The 20,627-nt window shown below is 46.0% G+C and overlaps 1 protein-coding gene across 2 annotated transcripts in view; it reads left to right on the top strand.

Annotated features, from left to right (window-relative positions):
- nlgn2a (neuroligin 2a) overlaps positions 1–20,627 on the top strand; it is a 188,007-nt gene that overhangs the window by 17,434 nt on the left and 149,946 nt on the right. For both annotated transcript variants that reach the window (XM_086166273.1, XM_086166272.1), the window contains exon 2: positions 12,572–12,648. The gene's annotated coding sequence lies outside the window, so the exon portion shown is untranslated. The remainder of the gene's footprint in view (positions 1–12,571; positions 12,649–20,627) is intronic.

Genomic DNA, 20,627 nt, shown 5'->3' on the forward strand with positions numbered 1-20,627 from the left:
CTGGGAGGGAGCTATATGTCGACGGGACACACACACACATACACAATATTTTCCTGACTTCCCCTTGGCAAGAGTCCATTTGCACAACTTTGAAATGGTTTTGGTGTTTCTGAAGGAAATGGGAAAAATAGATCTCTCCAATTTGGGGTGTTTGTGTGAAGTGCTCTCACAGTGACCCAGATGGAAAGAGCTTTGCCGGTATCTTCGTTAGCTGATAAAGAGCCATAAAGAGCTCACCTCTGGGAGCACATGTATGCATCGGTGGAGGCTGGTGGAGGGTGTGTGATCACACACACACACACACGCACACACACTCACACACACACACACTCACATCATCAAATGCCTTCAAGAGCAAACCCTAACATGCATTCAGGAAGGGATGCGTACCAATCAGACGTCCTTTTTGATGAGATACACCTAGCCACAACACACACACACACACACACACACACCACACACTTGCTTAGCTATTATCCTGCTCTTCATTCCAAACCTGTCAGCCGTCGAGTGGGTTGAAAAAAAACAACAAAAAAAAAACAGAAAAGACTTTAGTTTGGTGTCAAGATGACCCAGTTGATTAGGAAGTGGCAGACGTTTACCTGCTCGCGTAAAGATGATAATGACAGCTTTGGTAGACCCTCGGTCACCAGGGGCCGTCGTCGAGGGCCTGCAGAGAGGAGCCAGAGTGGCTGGTGGGTGGAGCTTTGCCTCTTCAAATTGAAGGATGCTCAGTGATAGCAGTGGTGGACATGGCTAAACAAGCTCCTGGATCATCTGGTGAACGATGATGTGTTTTAAGGGAGTGGAGAAAATGGCGGTTTGGTAGAAAACCCTATTATCATGCCCAAGTTTCCACGTCTGTGCGCATTTAACGGATCTGAGAAAAATGGAAACCGGCGATTTTCACTACTCCATCACTCTGGGGAGGTGATGCCTCACTGTGGAGGGTATTATTTCTCCTCAGCCTCCTGGAGATGTGAAAGTAGGTTTGCCGGAGCTGGACTTTGACCAGCACGCAGTTCCCACACATTCTAAATATACAAGACTGAATGCTGCCTAGTTCATGCAAAGTCTTGTGTGGAGAACAAGAGAATAATATGCAGGGGGTGGTCTGTTTTCTGGTACAGCTCCTCATTTGGTCACTAGACCTCCATGATAAGGTCTTGATTAGCATATGAGCTTGTAAAGGCGGTAAAAATCAAAAATAAAACAATTACCATAAATTCCAGACTACAGAGCACACCTATATATAGGCCACACTTGCTAATTTTTAAAAGAAAAAAGAAACTGTACATAAATAAGCTGCAGGTGTCCCCGTTAAAACATGAGATATTAATGCACTAGGATGTTACAGGAAAGATTTTTTTGAAAACTTGTAATAAAATAAATGATGGTAACATCTATAGCTACCGGTACATAATTGCAAATGCTTTTTTCAGAACAGATGACAAACTTACACGCAGCAGCTCTATTTCCTTCTTCCACAGCCAGACTAATCACTTTCAACTTTGAAAACCGAATCAAATGCATTTCCGCGCGTCTTTTTCATGATAGCGGTGTGTGCGAAAACCGCAAAACGGCTTATCTGAAGAATTATCGCAAATACGAGTGGGTTTCCCGAAACCATTTCAATTGTCCACTGTGACGGCATTGGCGGAAGGATGCTACCATAATTTCCCTATAAAAATCGATAAATTAGCTGCATCCTTGTAAAAGCCGCAGTTCTCAAAGCATCTTATATGCAGGAATTAATGGGAATCACTGTCTTGTAGTAAGTTTCGGGTCTACCATGCGGTATAGCGGTGCAATTGTTCACAGCAAAGTAGGTCCCGTGTTGGATTCCCACCAGAGGTCTTTCTGTATGAAGTCTCCATGTTCTCCCCGTGTCTGCATGGGGTACCTCTTGGTTCCTCCCACTGTCCTAACATACAGGAGGTTCTTTGGAGACCCTCCATTGTCCAGATGAATGGTTATATGTCTCCATATGGTCTGCGAATGAGGGAGTGAATGTCTATATGATTTGTTACTTGTTGCAAGTCTCTTATGACCTTGTGATCGACCGCTTCTCACCCAATGATAGCCGGAATTGGCTTCAGCCCACCCGTGACCCTGAAAGTGGCATAAACGGTGTTGAGGAAAATGAATGAATAAGTCAGTCAATAGATTCGTTGGTTGAGGATTTTGTATGACAGTAATGTCCCATAGCTCCAATGATAGACCACAGTTCTGTCACTTACAGGAAAAGTCCTGGAAAGTGAAACCCAAAGAACACTATTCACAAAACTATGGTTTGTAATTGCGGCTCTAATGAAGGAGCGCGTCGAACAGCATTATGGAAATGTTGGCATTTGTTTTTTGTTTTTTTTCCACGAGCCGCATTCTGCTCCAGAGGTCTTTCCAACCCAATCAATACTGACCTACTTTTTTGTCTTTTTTCATTGCATCATATCAAGCAAGCCCTGGAGTTGAACAAAACACTTGCCATTTCGCACAAATTAATATGACTCGCATAGCTCCTGTTGTAGTCCCACGTCGTCTCCTGTAGGAAGACCACGTCCAGTTTCTTCGTCCCACGGCAAAAGAAACGCAATCTAGGGTTAAAACGCTTTCTGATCTGAAATACTCAGGAGTCAGTGAAAAGTCATCTTAGATGGTATTATTGTGTCAAACGGTACCTAACTATCCCCCAACCCTATCAGAAATACCATAATCAGTATTCATAGCCTGCATTTAATCCCCTCGGAGGAGACGGCGCCTCTTGTTCACTCCTTTCGGAATAAAAAAAAAAAAAAATGGAGTATTGGCGGAGAGCTCGGTGTGAAATGTTCTCGTCCTTTATGTCTCATCGTTCATGTCAGGTACCGTTTTCCTCATCCTCCCTGGATGGCTCTCTTACCCCCTCGCCCCCTCCCTGGTGACTCCTATTCCTCCAGACAAGGTATCTCCTGGCCAGATATCGCCAATAGTTCCCCCCTCGCCGGAGACGGAGCGTGGTGTGGGAGTGAGATAAGCAGATATTAGCTGGCCTGAGGTGGGTGGGTTGGGGAGGGTTGGCTGGGCATCAGCGGGCACTGAGGGCCAGATACAGGCATGGATCAGCTGCTGATGTGATATCAGACCTGCATAAATTAAAAATATATACACCTATGTACATAACTACAATTTCATGGGCACGTTGGTGCAGCTGTTAGCGCTTCCTCCACATAATGTGAGGGTTGACGGTTCAATTCTGGCAGGACCCTTTCTGTGCTGAGTCTCCATGTTCTCCCCACGTCTGAGTGGGGTTCCTCCAACAATCCAAAAACATGCAGGAGGTTCATTGGAGACCTTGAATTGTCCATTAAGATTCCTGCTAAACCGCCAAAGCCTGTTAGGCTAATGCTAACGCAGCTGCCGTTGGTTGTTGTTCAGTGGAACTTTTTCTCCCTTGCATCTGATTGGCTGTTCTAGTCAACTTTTCTTCTGGTGCTAAACCTCCTGACATAGCCAACCACCATTAACTTTCCATGCTAAATGCGTGTCATCAGGACAGGAGCCGTGACTTGCACTTTTTTTTAAAAGCAATTTTTGCTAATTGATCTCAGTGGTGAGCAAGAGCGCAACGTTCAGTGACGGATATCAGACGAGCGACGACGGGGTCAATTATATAAGCAACGGCGTTGTCTTCCGCATACAAAACATAGTGTTTATTCTCATCTGTGACGCAGTGATGGATGGCGGTGGTGGCAGCGGTGGTGGGGATGGGGTGGGGGGGTGGGGGGGCGTTGTTGCACTCCATGTTCCGCTCAAATCCAGGAACCATCAGAAAGCAGAGTGTGCTTGTAGAAACGTATCAGCTCACCTTGGAAGTCGCTAATGGCGGGTGAAATAGGCTGAGAGCGATGGTGAGCTGGCGCCGGGGTGGCATGCTGCTGCGCTGCCATTTGTTTCTTTTGTTTTCAGAGACATTTGAAGCAAAAAAACACACATATATTTATATATATATATATATATATATGTATAAATTCAAGCGGAGAGGCTCGTTATTCCACTTGGACTATTGACTCAGCACACACACACACACACACACATACACACACACACACGCACACTTGCACACACACAGTGCACTGTGGTGCACGGAAGCCTCCGTCACGCCGACACAAATGGAGTCGCCCACTTTTAATTTAAATCACCGCTGCCCCGTGTACATCCCCACACTCCACTTTTAATAGACCTCTAGCTCTTTATGGCTTTCTGCCTCCTAAAGCCATCAATCTCTTCCCCTCTCTCTCTCTCTCTCTCTCTCTCTCTCTCTCCATCCTATCTGATTGGAGCTGTGACGCAACCCTCTCCATCCCCCCACCCAGCCTCTGCCTTAGCTCCCTTTATCTCCCCCTTTTTTTTTTCTAGCTGACTGCAATCATTTTGTCTTTTTGTTTTTTAACCCCCGTCTCCCTCCAGCTATTCTGCCGCTGCCACTCACTAACCCGCTTGCACTCCCTGCGCCCCCCCCTCCTTTTTTAAAAAAAAAAAAGAAAAATAGAAGGCCCGAACCGATGCGACGGTGCATATGGAGAGGGATTAGATTAAGGGGGAAAGAGATTGAGTTGAGGAAGAAATAGACCAAGGACAGCAAAGAAAAAGGAGTAGAGATAAACTTGTAGCTGTAAATGGGTGTTGTTGAGGGGGTAGTGTGGTGGGGTGTAACAGGGGGGTGCAGACAGGGGTCCATGGCAGTTCTAGTGTGATTTCATCGTGATCCAATGTTTTTCTTTTTTTAAAGGTGACATACAACTATCGCCCCCATGTTCTGCACTTTTGCAGAAACCAGAGCCAAACAAAATCACCGATTGCCTTTTTTGTGGCCTTACTGCCGGAGGAGATGCCGAGACAAGTCGCCGTTTTGGAACTTGAATGACTTCAGTGAGTGGCAACTCCTTTTATTGAGCTTAGCAAAAGAGAGTGAGGCATTACGGCCTGTTGGAGCTGCAGAAGACAAAGGTGTCTGCATTGTCACGATGGTCAGATTATCATTGCCCACCTTCAATCTGCTGTTATGGGGCAGCTGCGGCTCAGGTGATCAAGTCTGATTTTATGAATACAGCGCCAAATCACAAACCAGTTGTCTGAAGACACTTTCCATGTAGAGCAGGTCTAGACCACACTCGTTTTGATGATATACAGTATCCTAACATTTACCCGGGAGCAAGAAATTGGAGACATTGGCGTGGAAACACCTAATTTACAGGTGGAGAAACCTTGCACACACCCCAGCTCAATGTGGGCAGCCTTCTGCCACAACCAGTTGGGTTATAAAGAGAGAAAGTGAGAGAAAGCAAGAGTGTGATGGAGACGGAAGAGGGTATGAGTTGGTAGACCACGACCCTTCCTGGAAGGGCCAACCACTCCCCCAAATGTTGAAATATAGCATTAAAACACCCGATTCTGACCAGAATCGCTGAATGGTGTACCTTGACGATGATATCAGTCCATTCCTTCTTTTATATTCCAACGCTCTGAAAGGACACTGAGAGACCCAGAGGCTACATTTAGCCAGAGGAGAGAGTGCTTACAGCAAGGCTGGAGTCTTCTAATTAGAAGCACAATCCTCAGGACTGCCGAGTAGATGGAGTTGACCATCCAGAAGCAAGGAAAGGCTGATGATGCTGCATTTCCAATAAGGCAGAGGTGATTTAGATGTTTTTTGTTGTTTTTGTTTTTTTTTTATTTCTTGCTTTGGTTCATTTATTTGTAACAACGATAATTAGTTAGTATTTTGCAACAACATTACATCCTCAAGCATTGTCTAGTCTGGGGATACAAGACTATTAGGGGTATCCCTAATAGTACGACGCATCACTAACTATGCTGTTATGTTATGTAGTTAGTCGCAGCTCAGAAATTCATACGCCTCTTTAACCGCATGTTCTTATGTGAACGCGCAGAAACAGCTGTGATTCTTGTGTGTCCATTACAAAGCCCCCCACGCCCCGAATTACTTTGGTCTCTTCCGCTCCTTGGAGACGAGGAAGATAAGCAAATGGAACGGTGGAAAGAAGAGGAGAAGGGGGGGGTAGTAGTGCTCAGTCGAGCCCGCGGGGTCGGCAGGGGCCTTGGCTAAGGAGGCATCGGGGCCGGGACTGGAGCATCAGCGGACCATCAGCCAGCCTCCCACATCGCATCTGCTAGCTCCTTCAAGCAACTCCCGGACCGGTAATCACCTCTGCGCCATAACAATCACTCCACCCTCCACACCCACCCATTGTTTTCTCTTCCATACCACCAGGCACATCATCAACCTCCATCCCTCCCTTTCTCTGTTCCACGCTATTTCCCCCGCCCTCCCATAATCTCCGGAAGGTATTATGGAGCAGCCCAGTTTGCACTACAGTGCCATATGGCCTTGTTACCTACTCCAGCTACAATCTGATGACCTGGATTACGCTGCATTTTTTCGTTGCTTTGTCCATTTTACCTGAGCGAGCGTGCCGCATCCCCAGACATCGCAGCTTGGCAAAGATAATAATAACAATAATAACAATATAACTTATCCTTTATTAATCCCCGTGGGGAAATTCATTCTCTGCAATTAACCCATCATGGATGAACCATGAGCTGCCATCCAACAGCAGCAGGGGGGGTGTTTGGGTGTTCAGTGTCTTGCTCAACAACACTTTGACAAACTAGGGGGACCCGATAATCAAACCAGGAAGGTTCAGTTCTAAAGACAATTGCTCTATCTCCTGGGCCACGCTGAGAGTCAAAGTTGCGAATATTTGACCTTCCCGATACTTCCCGCAATTATGCCACAATTACATCCCCGGCGAGCCGGAGTGCTGTTGAATATACTTGCCGAATAAATCATTAATTGTCAACGTCTGAGGGACATGTTTGATGTACGAGGCGAACGGTGAATACGGGAGCAGATTTGTCTTTTTTTAAACCAAATTAATTATAACTGCCACGCAGCTCAGCCCACAGTTTAATCCTCCTGCCACCGAAGACCGTCCTCTTTATAGCACCTAGCGCGTCGAGCTGGAGAGGAAAATGGGTCTTGCAGGATTTGTATTGGACTCAGATTATTTCACTGTGGACTTTTGGAAGTATTTGTGTGTTTGGGGGGGTGTCATGGGCGGCTAAGAGGGTTGGGTTGCGGCGCTGATTAAAGGTTTTAAACTCCACAGAGTCATCGGGAAATCGCAAAACGTCTCTTGATGACCTGCTGATGAGGAAACCTGTATGCTATTGATTGGAATGCATAGAAAATGACCGGGTACGTCAGGGAAGCTATTAGAAGCTTCATTCTACACAGTTGCTCAGGCCTCGTGTGTTTATATATATATCGATGGCTGGAATGTAAAACCTCTAATCTGAAAAAAACATTTTTTTCAGGAAATGAAAAAAATGTTTCATTTGATTATAGTATGGTCTTTGTTAAAGATATTCAAGAATATTCTATTCTTCACAAACTATATTTCTATGTTATAATTTAAAAATACACAGCATGTATTTTTAAACATTGACCATGCAGAAAAGTGTTTTTTTTCCAAATTTTTTCTTCTTCATTGTGCACATCGGAGTTTTGTCATGTGACATTTATGTCAAAAGAAAGGGCGGGATTATCTTACAGATAGACTGAAAATGTGGAGCCATCCCATTTCTCACCATTCAATGCAAAAACCCAAAATCGAAAATTTTTGCAGCTAGGTTTTGCATTCCAGCCATTGATATTTGTGTGTGTGTTTGTGTGTGTGTGTGTGTGTGTGTGTGTGTGTGTGTGTGTGTGTGTGTGTATATATATATGTTTACGTGGGTGTGTGTATATATAAACCAGAATCAGTTTCCCATTGAAATCAGTATAAATCCCACTGCTCTGTTCTCCAGCTCCCCAAAACACACTGCACTCTTTAGAAACTTTATTATGTGTTTGTTTGTGGAAATAATACAGAAAGAAGTTAAAGATGACCTTTACTATTGCTGTGTTTCTGCCGTTCTTTCTCTTCTCGTATTCTGTGTTTCCTTCACTAAATCAGTAAAAGTACAGCCTTTCGCTAATGCTAACACTTACGCTATCTCCAGCAAGCTGTCTTCATTCATCCAAACTAACAATAGGTTTTTCACTTCTTTGTCTTTACACCTTTGCTTTGTTAAAAAAGTCACCCCTTAAGCCACATTAGCCATCTTTAGTTCACCATATGTTTGTTTGTGTTCATGCACCGATGCTTGTTAGCAGGTCATTTCAGAATTTGATCAGAAAGTGTCCGTAGGCAAATTGGTTCATAATTTTTGGCATTCCGAGGGATCTGCTTTGTATATATAAAGATTCCATCAGGGAATCAATGTTCCTCCAGGTTGTCCGGGTTCCTCCCAAAGCCCAAAACATACAGGAGGTTCAATGGCGATTCTACATCGTGATTGAGTGAATGATTGGTTGCATGTGTCTATACAGGGCCCTGTGATTGGTCAACTGTGAACCCGCCCATAGCCCAGTGACAGCTGGGATAGGTCTATATGATGAATGAATGAATGAAATGGAATATTTGAACAGTGTATTGTTTAGTCTTGTGCTAATTAGCATATGCTAGCGCTTTATACTCATGATGAAGTGGATGAAATGGGACTCATTTGCATGTTTATCTATGACTAATATATAACTTATGACTTGGCACACTTTATTTTTCTGTCCTTTCAAAATGATCTCTATTTTTATTAATTTTTTTTCTGAGTTTGTGTTCCAATTAATTGGGTTTGCATAATTTCTTTGCAGGGAACATGTCGGCGGCGAACTTGGGCCGCGGCCCCCATTATACCCAAATCAATCTGTCTGTAAGTGTGTGTGTGAGTGTGTGTGTGTGTGTGTGTGTGTGTGTGTGTGTGTGTGTGTGTGTGTGTGTGTGTGTGGTGGAGGGAGCGTATCATTTGCTGTATTACAATACCAGTCTGTCAAAGTAAATCACTCCATCTCGCTTGCACTATTCTTCTCTTAAGACTCTGACATAAACACACACACACACACACACACCCTCACGGGGAGTGTCAAGTTGAACCGAGAGACCTTGGTAATACCTGTGTGCACAGGGGTGTGTCGACGGTGAGCGGCAGACTCTTCAGAATAATAAAGGGATGGGCAGAGGTGAAGAGGAGTGGAATGGAGAGGAGGAGGATCTAAAAATAACCAAGAACGGCCAGGCTCCTTCAAATCGGGCTTTTTGCAAAGAGATATTTGCCCAAAGCGAAAAAGATTCGACGGCTGCCGGAATAATAAACTCTGCTCCTGCAGCAGGGTTTCGTCTCCCAGAGCGAAGATGAGGAGATACCTCCTTCGTCCCTTTAGCACTAGTTGTCATGTCGACAATATGTTTCTGATGTCAATGACAATCAGAAATGGGGTATCTGTTTCGCTGCTGACGTAGGAATGATCATCCATTAGAAAATAAATAGTGATAAAATGGGCCTCCAGTTGTTTGGCTCAGCATTCGCTCTTGAATTGAGATTTTGTTTGGATGCAAATGTTTGGACACGGCGGCGCAGCAGTTAGCGCTTCCTTCTGGCAGCGAGAAGGTCCCCTGTAGGATTCTCACAGGAGAGCCTTTCCTGGTTGGGGCCTCCATGTTCTCCAGGTTCCTCCCATAGTTCAATCACATGCAGGAGGTCCAGTAGAGACCGTACATTGTCCAAATGTGAGGGTGAATGGTCGGATGCTTCCACATGTGGCCCTTGGGCAAAGCCCTCCAGCCCCCTATTTTTCTACATAATTAAAGTCAATTATTACTTTTCCATTTATTTATTTATTTATTTATTTGTTTGTTTGTTTGTTTGTTTGTTTATTTATTTTTTGGGAAACCTGTTTAACAGATGCATTTCAGTTATAGATGTTTTCTTGTCAATGAGTCTTGCGTAATGGTCAAACGGGTGAGTCATCTAAGAGGTCAGTGTTCATTCATTAGGTCACCAATTAGTTTGTTGCCGATGCGTCGCCGTTTTGAAAGATTATGTGTCGACTCGCTCAAACAATCCATCCATCCATCCATCCATCCATCCATCCATCCATCCATCCATCCATCCATCCATTCACTTTGCTCCCACAATAGCCAATCACCTGCCTCCATCTAACCCCTCCTCCTCTTTCACACCAACTCAGTTCTTGTCCTTCCCACCGTCCATACATCTCCTCTCTGGTCAGTTCCAGTCTTTGCATCCTCCCACCCAGATCTTCATGATGCCTCCATCTCAGATGTTCTCAGTCCGACTTCATCTTCAGAACATTGATCCGGCGCTATAAATTGTGTGAAAATTATGAATTAATGAATCAAATAAATAGAAAAATGAGCAGATGAATAAAATGGTTAATTCAATGAAAATAGACAAAAAAATACATAAAATAATGGGTTGAATAAATGAAAAATAAATAGGTTGAATAAAAAAAGATAAATAGATTGAATAAATAAACTGGTCGAATAAATAAACAAACAAGTAGATAAATAAATAGATTAAAAAAATAAATAAATCCATACATCAGTAAGCATATGAGTAAAGCTAAATCCCTTAGGTCACAAGAGCAAATCAACAATGTTTTCACGTGTGCGCACGAGCTTGGTTCTGAGCAAAGTGAATTATCCCTTTGACAAAAACAGGGAAAAATAAAATGTTCAGAAAATGGCGTGCTGGTTTCCGTATCGATCCCCGGAGGGAAATTGCAGTGCCGCTCAGTCCGTAGTCGGGGCAGGGGTCAGCGAGCCACCGCAAAAAAAGAACAAAAAAACACCCCGGAGGTAGTTATGATATATTGCTCTGCTCAAGGACAATCCTGCAAACGTCTGCTGATGCAGGTCCTGAAAGGTTGGAGAACATCCCGGCGGCTGAATAATTGATGGCGCCGATTTTAAATAAGAGAATCGGGAGCGGAGGATTCATCGGATTCCTCACAATAACATCCTTACTCTCGCCATTCGTCTCCAACGTCAGAGGAGCTTCTGAAAACATCTGTTTTTGTCTATGAAACTGCGTTGTATGACATCTGTAACAAGTCTGTTTTTAGACATCAGGGAAATCATTGTGGACATTAAATGACTAAATAAGCAGATGAGTGTTCAAATGAAATACCTTCCAAAAATATAATGGTACAATAACATCTCAAATTATCATCACAGGCTTCACTTCAGCCCCAGTCCAAGGGGTACTGAGCAGCAGGAAGTGACATAAAACCCACATTTTGATGACGTTATCTGTAGTTGGGGAAGGGATGATGAGGTATGAGTGTTTTGTTAGTGTACCTCATGGTGTGCTAGGTGCTGTGGGGGGTTGATGGGTTTAGCAGAGCGATGGCTTGCTTGGAGGTGCTAGCATACAGTGATCTGGACCTCCTATCAGAGGGGTGAGAGGGGAACAGGGTCTGCAGGGATATCCAACGCCTAGTTCCTGACTCCGGAAGCGTACGTGTCCAGGATAGATGGGCGTTTGGTACCTGCTATTTGCTCGGCTGTCCTGATGGTTCCTGTTCCTGGTTCCAAAATGTTGATGCTCCTCTGTATGCCCTGGAAACCCTTCTGAGGTAAAGCAGCCCAGAAGAACTTGGACCTCTTAGTCACTCAATTTCTTGCTGCTTCTGTCCGTTTTGTACCAAGAAAACATCTGACCAGTGACCGCCATAGTTTTTTTAAAGTAATACATTCAAGAAGTATCTGCTAATGGCCTTGTGATATCCACCAATCACCAAGAGCCTATGAGTTTCTATGGAAATGGAGTAGGTTTTAGGAACTGAAGGTTTCCGGTTCCTCTGCTGCCCTAATGAACCAGAAACAAAGTAGTTCCTGACGGTTCAAGGAGCTGCAAGAAGTTCCTACGGTGTCAAATCACCTATTGGTGTAGAGCAAAGAGCAGCGGGTCAGGGTAAACACCCCTGAGGGGTGACAACACAAGGTTATGTAAACACTTCAGTGCAGACCGCAGTCGACAGAATCAGACACGCTGAGTTTTAAAATTCCGATTTTCAAAATCTGTCACCGTAACTTTAGTTTAATCAGAGTAAAGAGGCTTTTCAGGAGATCTAACTCACGTTAGACCTGGTTTGATGAGTTGAAAATGAGTCCGGATTTGCTCATGAAAAGGGATCTGGGAAAAAAAAAAGAAAGAAAATACTCACACACTCAACATAATAAACTTCTGATCGCACGCACACACACACACAGCGAAACAGCTAACAGAAGCGAATTCAAAGCACCACGTGGGAATTCAACTTGGATTTGTCATTGGGTGAAGGCTTGCTTTTCAAGTTCCTGTACTTTTACAAGTATTCCTGAGTACTTTTGCCTGCTGGAAGGTCTCAGGTCAGGACAAACAGTGCCGAAGGTGGATCCCTATTTCCGTGTGTGTGTTTTTTTTAATTTTTTTTTTATTTTATCTGTAGAAAGCAGAGGGACGGAGCCAAACATCCCCCGCGCTTTTGTTATTATCTTCTCTCAGCTGGCTGCACTCAATTGGACGGCGGCAGATGAAAGAGAATTACTCATGCATGTTAATGTGGATGAAAGAAGTTTTTTTTTTTCCTGCCTCTATTTTTACACACCGTATATCCGTGCATTTGCAGGAGCGCAAAGAGGAACCCCTAGCCTGAGGGCGTCCCGCCGGGGACATGTCGGCCACGCACTCAGCGGCGCTGGCAAGGTAATGCACACGCACGAACACACATGGTGCACGCGTGCACGCACAACTTGTCCTTTCCAGCTCTTTTATCCCAGGCAACTCCACATTTCTATTTTCATCTATCGTTTCTCCTTCCCTCTCACGAACACACACCTACTGTACACTCGGGCAGACACACACACACACACACACACACATTCTGTGCAAATTACACACCGCTGTAGCCGCTCTGCATATTCATGGGGTGATCTGTGCCAAAGCTGTGGCAGCGGTCCACATCTAACAGCAGGCTAACGCCGTCGTTTAAATACCGCACTGCACTCTGCTCTCTGCCTACACCCGTTTACTATTCGCGGATGGGAAATGTGTGTTTAATGCCGTTTGAAGGGAGAATGATGTCAAACCAGACGTTTTTTTCCGGGAGTTTCCCAACTAAACTGGAGACCGTGGGCGGCATCTGCAAAAGGTATGACAGGAGGAGGACCAAAAACAGAGGTGAGAATGTCCCCAACCCCCCGCCGCCCTTGTGGTGGCTGCGGTGACTCAGCCGGTGTGGTCGGATTCACGTGATACCTATTAGATATTCAATGAGACATTTTGGGGCGGACTTGGTGCGGCAGCGGGCGAAAGGGCAACTTCACCGGAGCAATCAAAAATATGGAAATGTGATTGAGTGCGTGTGTGTTTGCTGTACTGGAAAATGTATGCATCCTCATCTGTGTATGTAGATTCCCAAGCAGTTGCATTTGGTCACTTGCAAAAAGAAAAAAAAAAAAAAAAACGGTGGAACTGTCAACTTCGCCTTTCATTAAATGGATGAATTATCCAGCAAATAACCAGGGCTGCCATGTTGGTACGGTGAGTTTAAGCCTCGGTTCAAGGGGAAAAAGTAAGTAAGACTTCTATAAGTGGCCTTTCCAATCTGATCGTCACGTCAAAATCACTTGACAGTGCAAAAATATATATTACACATATATATATATATATACATCGCAGGTGTATGAAATCAAGCACCTAGGCATGCAGACTGTTTTTACAAACATTTGTGAAAGAATGTGTCTCTCTTAAGAGTTCAGTGAATTCCAGCATGGAACTGTGATAGGATGCCACCTGTGCAACAAATCTAGTCGTGAAATTTCCTCACTCCTAAATATTCCATAGTCAAATGTCAGCTGTATTATAAGAACGTGGAAGTGTTGGGGATTGACGGTAACTCAGCCACAAAGTGGTCGCCGTGTAAACTGGCGGAGCGGGTTCAGTGGACGTTTAGGCGCATAGTGCAAAGAGGTCACTAAGTTTCTGCAGACAATCGCTACAGACCTCCAAACTTCACGTGGCATTCAGATTAGCTCAAAGTGCAATGCAAAGCATCAGATGCAGTGGTGTAAAGCACGCCGCCACTGGACTCTTAAGTAGTGGAGATGCGTTCTCTGGAGTGATGAATCACGCTTCTCCATCTGGTAATCTGATCGACGAGTCTGGGTGTGGGGTTGTTTTTCAGGAGGTGGGCTTGGCCCCTTAGTACCAGTGAAAGGAACTCTGAAAGCTTCAGCCCACCAAGACATTTTGGACAGTTCCATGCTCCCAACTTTGTGGGAACAGTTTGGAGCTGCCCCTTCCTTTTCCAACATAACTGTGCACCAGTGCACAAAGCAATATCCATAGAGCAATGCATGACAGAGTCTGGTGTGGATGAACCAGACTGGCCTGCACAGAGTCCTGACCTCAGCCTTATAAAACATCTTTGGGATGAATCAGAATGGAGACGGAGAGGCAGGTCTTCTCATCCAACATCAGAGTGTGACCTCACAAATGTGCTTCTGGAAGAATGGTCAAAAATTCTAATAAACACACTCCTGAACCTTGTGGACAGCCTTCCTAGAAAAGTTGAATCTGTTATAGCTGCAGAGGGTGGAACCCTATGATTAGGAATGGGATGTCACTTAAGTTCATATGTAAGTAAAAGCAGGTGAGCGAATACCTTTGAAAATATATTATATATGTATGCATATATATATACACACACGGATATATTTATATACATATATTTGTATATATACTTTTATATATGTGTGTGTGTATATATACTTTTATATATGTGTGTGTGTGTATATATATATATATATATATATATATATATATATATATATATATACGTAACAAAATGACAGAAACCATGAGGATATTTCTCCTGCTGCTTTTCAGCAGTGTCGTTTGTGCAAAGATGTAGACGCACAAGTGTCAGGGTATCACACCTGATCCCAATTTGCAATCGGCGCCAGCTGCAGCAGATGCCGCTAATGAAGATCCCTATAAAGGGCAGCGGCACGCTCCCCCTGGCGCCGGGGGATTGTGGCTCCCAGACTACTGCGGCTCCCTGCCACAACTGGACCAAAACCCCATTACAACCGGACCCAGTCGGCTGGTGTAACCTCTGGTCCTGCCCGGGGCCCGTCCTGCCCGGGGCCCGTCCCGCCTGCAACCCTGCCTGCAACCCGTCCCGCCTGCAACCCTGCCTGCAACCCGTCCCGCCTGCAACCCTGCCTGCAACCCGTCCCGCCTGCAACCCTGCCTGCAACCCGTCCCGCCTGCAACCCTGCCTGCAGCCCGTCCCGCCTGCAACCCTGCCTGCAGCCCGTCCCGCCTGCAACCCTGCCTGCAGCCCGTCCCGCCTGCAACCCTGCCTGCAGCCCGTCCCGCCTGCAACCCTGCCTGCAGCCCGTCCCGCCTGCAACCCGTCCTGTCTGCAACCCGTCCCGTCTGCCACCCTGCCTGCGGCCTATCCCGCCTGCAACCCGTCCCGTCTGCCAGCCCGCCTGCAACCCGTCCCGTCTGCCAGCCCGCCTGCAACCCGTCCCGCCTGCAACCCGTCCCGCCTGCCACCCCGTCCCGCCTGCCACCCCGTCCCGCCTGCCACCCCGTCCCGCCTGCCACCCCGTCCCGCCTGCCACCCCGTCCCGCCTGCAACCCGTCCCGCCTGCAACCCGTCCCGTCTGCCACCCTGCCTGCGGCCTATCCTGTCTGCAACCCGTCCCGTCTGCCACCTATCCCGCCTGCAACCCGTCCCGTCTGCAATCCTGCCTGCAACCCGTCCCGTCTGCCACCCTGCCTGCGGCCCATCCCGCCTGCAACCCGTCCTGTCTGCTCACCCGTCCTGGTGAGACCCAGCCCTGTGCAACTCTTGTCTCGGGGCCAGGGGCTTACCAGCGACACCCTACCTGCCGTTTCAACGCAATGAAGCGCTTTCCATCCAGATTTCTGCCCTGAGGTGTGGTTCCCTGCTCGAGTCTGCCCCCCCGCACCGTGACAACAAGTTATAAGGTTAGTTTTAAACTGACTTGCGTTTTGTTTAAGCAGGTGGGACATGACTATGTGAATTGAATATAAATTTGGGTTTTTTTTGTAGCCATTATAGCATAATAATAACTAGAGTGGCACGATGGTGCAGCAGTTAGCGCCTTGACCTCAAAGCAAGAAACCCCGGGTTTTCCGAGTCCAAACACATTGAGGAGGTTCATCAGAGACCCTGAATTGTCCAGAGTTGCAAATGACAGGGTGAATGTTTGTACCTCCATATATCAATGAAAGTGAATGGTTATACATCACTGAATAAATGAGTGTTTGAATATGTATCAGGATTTTTATGGATTATACATATTTAAGATATTTGCCTAATTTATGAAAAACTCCAGGCAGATGCATCCCTTTCATATGCATTAAGGCCTTGATAATTGCTTAGATTTCTCTTTTTTATATTTTAAATCATGCATCTTGCGGTGTCCCTGTTGGTAGCTAATAGATTAATAAACCTTTTCAAAGTCAGTTTGAAGTCCTGTATTTGGTGCCGCTTCATACCGACTGATAATGGATGAAAAATCGAGACATGAAGTTATTTTATTTCATGACAGTGTTCATGCCAGCGCCGTAGCAACCCATCAGAAGCGCTGTTTGCCTCAGTGCCGTTGTGTGCTTTCCAGAAGCTGTCCGTCCACCAGCCATGGTCTGCCAGCTTCCCTCTGTCGCAAATAGTAAGAACAGATTCAAGATGAATTCACAAAGGCGTTCCAACTCTGATGGACGTGGGAGTCCCACAGCCTACTGCCTGCCTACCAAAATCTGGAAACGTCTGCGACAAATGCATTTTCGACTCTCTCCACGGGATGAAATGCCAAAACGTTAGCATTGTAGAAAATTAAGTACAGTCAATCTAATCTCAGTGCAAAAACAAAACATAAGATATTTAATGACGCTATAAACTTGGGGATTTGATGGTTTTTAATTTGCATGTGAATATTTTCAAGGAAGCAGGTGACTGAGCTGATTCTCTGTAATTCTAAAGAGGCCAGGATTTGTCACTCAAGTTTAATTTAGCATACATGCTTATCAGATAGTTTGACTACTGACAGACAATAGAAGACCACCTTTGGAGTGGTCCTCAGTAATGACCGATGACTAAAAGATTTATACTGTGAGGCTCCGAACCAACCCATGAGAGGCTCAAAATGAGTACTGTTTCACATGGAACGGTCCAATCCGACCAAATCTTCTTTACTGTTGTCGTCATGGACCGTCCATTAGAAATCACCATGTTCTGGCGTAAGGGGTAAAAAGGTACTCTTAGTAACAGGACATCAGCCTTGCATGTCTTGGACACTTGGGTGAAGCTATCAGCTGATGACCACCTGGTGAGGAGTTGGCTCTGGTGCGGGGGGGGGGGGGGTAACGGTCAGGCCTGGCAGGCCCAAATGCATTGTGAGGATCTGTTGGGACCACCTGGTTACCCTGAGAGTACGGGGTACTGGACCCCTTGATTTGGGACTTTTGTTCCCAGTATGACCATAGCCAGAGCTTGGTTAGCAATGCCCAAGTGAGGACTGGACTCCCCCCAGGCTGACCTTTACCGCCAATTGTTTGTGACCCTTCATGGACAGAACTTCAAGGCACTGAGGAGATCTGGATTTGCGGCTTCAGGATTGGGACTCTGCTTTTTGCAGTTGATGTGATTCTGTTAGCTTGATCTGACCGTAATCTCCAGCTCTCAACAGAGCGTCTCTCAGCCGAAGGGGAGGTGACTGGGATGATAATCCCCACCTCTAAATCCAAAGCCAAAAGGTGGGATGCCTCTCTGCCCCAAATGGAGGAGTTCAAGTATCTTAAGGTCTTGTTGGGGAGTGGGATAAGATGTAACTGGAGACTGACAAGCGGATGGGGTCAGCGTCAGCAGATCTGTAGTTGTGAAGAAGGAGGCGAGCTAAAAGGGGAAGCTCTTGATTTACCAGTTGACCCACCCTCAGCTCTGGCCAGGAAAGAACAAGTTCTGTTACACAGGTGGCCAAAATGGGTTGCCTCCACAGGAGGGCGTCCGGGCTCTCCCTTAGAGATAGGGTGAGGAGCTTGGTCGTCTGGGAAGGGCTCGGAGTAGATCCCGGGGTGTCAGATGAGGGAGGCTTGGGCATCTGGCCAGGACGCCCCTCTGGTGAGGTCTTTCGGGCACGTCCCACCAGGAGGAGGCCCAGGGCACGTCGGAGGGCCTATGACTGTGAGCGGACCTGGAAAGGATTCTGCCTGAATTAGGTGTTCGGTAATCATGGCTATTTCCTGCTTTTAAGGAAATCTCATTACAATTCCCCAATTCTGTTAAGCAGGTATTTAAGACTTAAAATAGTATTCTTTAGAAAAACGAAGGACCCAAGTGTTTTTTTTGTTTTTTTTTTTCCCGCTGGTTTGTAAGTCTGAGCACAGGCCCAAACACTCAGAGCATTTTGGTAAAGGTTAGATCCATTCCTTTCCTTTTCTATTTACTTTACCGACAGGCTGTTTGTGATTCCAAACTGCTATTCAGTTCTTCGATAGCAACTTGGCTGACGCCCGGAGCAATCAGCTAAAGGTCTGCGTATGGAGAGCGATGTGGAGTCCAAGTGACCAAGTTTGTCTAAGGTGGCTGGATGATGTCAAACTGTTGCATCTGGGAGCGAAAAACACTTAAACGAATGGCAACCCATATTTTTCCGGTCTAGAAGTCGAGGAGGGTTCGCGGCTGAATTATGCTCACTCGAAACACTGGAGAGCTCTAATTGTTCTTTTCCAATGTAGTCTCTGCAATCAGAAGGTGCACGACTACATCTGACCAGATCTGTTCGGCGAGTAGCCCCTTCTAAGCATCACTAGTCCTGCTCATGACCCAGCGCGATTGCTAGTTCAAGCCAAACCTTTTCCGAAAACCTTTCCGACAAGCCGAGCGTTTCTTGGGAAGTCCACGTGTTTGGCTCGGCTCCAGATGGGCTGAGGAACATTCCCAGAATTACACTTGCGTTGTTGGAAAGAGCACATTTGTCACGGTTGCCAATTACAAAGTAGAACATTGTGATAAAAAGAAGAATAAAATTAACGCAGATTGTTCCATCAATCTCCTTTGGAGCAACATGTCCGCTCCTTCTGGCTGATGTTAAGTTATTATGTATTATGCCGTGGACGGCTATTCATCTCAATCACCAGATCCTTGTGGTACCCAGCTAAGAGACTTTTGGTGCGTAACATATGAATTATAAATAACGTATTCATTACACAAAGTAAAATGGTCATGTGTGCATTCCAATTTTATTTTCCTTTACAAACGTCCTGCTGGCCGTCTCCACAAAGACCAACGGTGCAATTTTGCGAGTAATAATCACAGGCATCAATGCTGGCATCGAGAGTAATGGCCAAATAGACTTCGACAAACAAATGCAGCAGTGAACTAATTTAGCAGCGACACCGTTGAAATCATTTGTTGTTTGTAAGTAGCTGAAAGGTTAATTTAAGCGGGACGCGGGGCGGAATGCGCCGCGGCAAATTAACAAGAAAATGTCTCACTCTTCTCCGGCTGAATTCAAATCTTCTAATAACAGCCACCCTGGCCTGCAGCTCACACGCCGAGCTTCAAAGCTCTTCAATTTTGCCCATCAGCCTCTCGCCACTATCTCTCCTGTCCCTAGTCAATAGTCCCAAACCCTATTGACGGGCCTTGATTGCATGCTTCTTTATGTCCCGAGGCGTGAGTGAGTGAGTTTGCTGCTCCGCAAGGAGAGAGAAAACAGTCAAGATTACACGCCAGTGTTCCACTCCTGGGCCCGGGCTCTGTCACATCTCGCCTCAATCTAATAAACACGTGTCTTTATTGATCTCGTCTTCACTCCTGCATGTACCGCCACCTCCGTATGCGCCACTTCTGTGTAAACAGAGTGTTTTCCCCGGGCGCCGTATCAGATCCCCACCGCCTGGAGAACATGCAAAATAAGAGCGCGTTGGTTCGACAGGTATATGTGGGTTATGAAGGTCAGGGAGCAGGCTGGACGTGACGGAGCCTCAATTGACGACGGTATGTAGAGTCCTCCAACGTAGCTGCGCCCGACTCGTGTCGCCGCTTTTTATTCGATTTGTGGCAATGTACCGTCGGAGCAGGACGGGGGATAGAACAGCCTGATGAAAGCTAAATCCGCTAAAAGCGGTGCGGTGGAGGTTTAGCCGCTCCGCTCTGTACCCCTCGGAATTTGCTTTGTCCGACGGCAGGTGATTGGCACAGATTTGATATCCCAGGACTATTGAGTGGAGTTTACCATGGCAACAATGGGAGATGATAACTTACCTATCACCGCCTTGAAATATTTATTTACATTTCACATTTCTACCAGGATTGCCTTGGTCTAGAAACGGTGACAATGACGCAAAGACAGGAGGCAAAGCTGGAGGTCGCAGAGATGAAGATGTTGAGGTTCCCTTTTGGAGTGACGAGGATGGACAGGATCAGGAATGAGTCTATCAGACGAACAGTACAGGTTAGATGATTTGGAGAGAGGGTCAGAGAAGCCAGACTGAGATGGTTGGGTCATGTACAAAGGAGGGATAGTGAATATATTGGTAGACGGATGCTGGAATTGGAACTGCCACGTAGGATGTCGAGAGGAAGAACAAAGAGACGTAGTGAGAGAGGATATGAAGTTAGTTCGTGTGGGAGAGAGGAT

Source organism: Fistularia commersonii, chromosome 19 (assembly GCF_037954325.1).
Source record: "Fistularia commersonii isolate RoL2024-O1a breed Wild chromosome 19, RoL_Fcom_v1.0, whole genome shotgun sequence".
In the NCBI taxonomy this organism is placed as follows: Eukaryota; Metazoa; Chordata; class Actinopteri; order Syngnathiformes; family Fistulariidae; genus Fistularia; species Fistularia commersonii.